This window comes from Euprymna scolopes, chromosome 18 (assembly GCF_053919585.1).
Source record: "Euprymna scolopes isolate OS-2025 chromosome 18, ASM5391958v1, whole genome shotgun sequence".
NCBI classification, from domain to species: Eukaryota; Metazoa; Mollusca; class Cephalopoda; order Sepiida; family Sepiolidae; genus Euprymna; species Euprymna scolopes.
Window position 1 is genome coordinate 31,237,657 of NC_136499.1, and position 1,908 is coordinate 31,239,564.

Sequence of the window (1,908 nt, forward strand, 5' to 3'; positions counted from 1 at the left end):
AAAAAGCAACAGAAGAACCCCCATTACCATCACCGGTCTATTGATTGTATAGTGAGGTACCATGGAATGTGGGACCAGATACAGAAGAGACGTGTGACCCCAAGACATCTCAACAACAAAATGATGAAAGAGAAAGACTTAACCCAACACTATCTCCATCAAAACCAAACCCAGAAAGGGTAACGAGGACACAGTCAGGAAGACTAGGAAGAAATTTGGCTAGGTTCAAGGACTATACATCGTGAATTGAGTCCAAAGTGAAAAGGGTCGAATAATCCCTGTTAGGCAAGAGAGTAGTCAGGTCCAATGAATGCCTAGGTCACTATTTTATTTTTGTCTGTTATCTTTTATCAGATCTTTTAAAAAAATTTTTTTTGTTTTTTTTCAGAAAAAGGAAGATGTTGCATGAGGAACTAATTAGGGCTTACACCGCCTTGAGCAGTGTATTTGTAGTGTTGCCCTGAATAAACAAGCAATGATCTCACATGTGTTTATTGTATTTCATCGATTATCATCCACATAAAAATAATAATGAAACGTAAGGAAAGAAAGAATGCAAGTACCAAGTTAGACTACTTTCAATTTTCAGAAATAAATTTGGAAAGAAATCCTTTACTCTATTTCCATAATGAGACGTTTTCTTTTAGTTTCCTTGTTCTTACTCTGTCGATTGATACATTTTTCTTTTTCTTTTCTTGTTTTTGTGTGTTTGCATTTTTTAAGCTTTTCCAGTTCGAGATGTTTTCTTTTTTTTCTTATTTCTTTTCTTTAACTTCGCTAAACTGGGACGTTATTTTATATTAAGCCATTCACAATCTCATTCTCTCCCATCTTCCTCTCACCATCCCTTCTCTCAGCTAAAAAAAGTTTATTAATTACTACATACTTGGCCTTTTGGCCAAGATCAAAATGTAGTATCTGTTCTTCAGATGCTGCACTTCCATTTCTTGTTCTCTTTCGGTGGAGGAGCAGTCCTTCAAAATTTTTTATTTTTGTACCTTTTCTCCACATTAAAAAACGACCCTGGTGTCTAACTCTGTCCCGTGGGGAGACATTGTAAATAGGTACTACATAATAACCTAAAAATTTCTCGACTGCCCTCCTTCTCTGACTAATTCTGCTCCTGCTGATACCACCAAAAGCGTGACCAAAAAGTGTGCTTTATATTTTGTTGCTACAATACCGTAAAAAAGAATATATTAGATTTGTGGATTTTATTATCTACTTTTAACTCGACACACAGACAAACAAAATGGATGAGTGTGAACACTGGAGAAGCGTAATTTTTTTCATCGTTTATCACGGTGAGTGTACAGGCTACTCGTCATGTTGATAAAGAAACAATAGAGATCGAAAGCTAAAAAATAAAATAAAATAAAATACAATAAATATTGAACAAACTTTAAGGATACAGAATTTGAGAAAAATGCTGTATAGGCATTAAAAATGGGTGTTTTATTTTACAATACACATTACTACAAAAAAGTGGTAAAAAAACAAACGTATCTATACATCTATAAAAGTGAAATTGTCTGTGCGTGTGCAGGTGTGCGTGTCTCTGTGCGTACATTTCCCTACCAAACTACTCTGTCAATTTTCAGTCTACAGACTCGAGATTTGACATAAGGGACATTGAGATTTGGAAAAATCTTTTTAATCGGTTTTCGGCTAGAAATTTGGCTGTCAAGGGGTCAAAGTTTAACGATTTGACCTTTGAGAGCTCTGCCAAACTCCTCGGGCAATTTTGCGTCTAAACACTTGAAATTTTAGATGTAGGATACTTGGACATGGAACAAACTTTTTAATTTGATTTGAGCCCCAAACAATAAATGTTAAAGGGTCAAAATTGGGGTCAAAGTTAAAAAAAATTTGACCTCTACGGTTTCTATCAAATTAGCCAATTTTTGG

The 1,908-nt window shown here is 35.0% G+C and overlaps 1 pseudogene; it reads left to right on the plus strand.

The window, feature by feature from the left end:
• Positions 1 to 878: 878 nt before the first annotated feature.
• Positions 879 to 1,094, plus strand: LOC145298098 (U2 spliceosomal RNA; annotated as a pseudogene).
• The last annotated feature ends 814 nt before the right edge of the window (positions 1,095 to 1,908 follow it).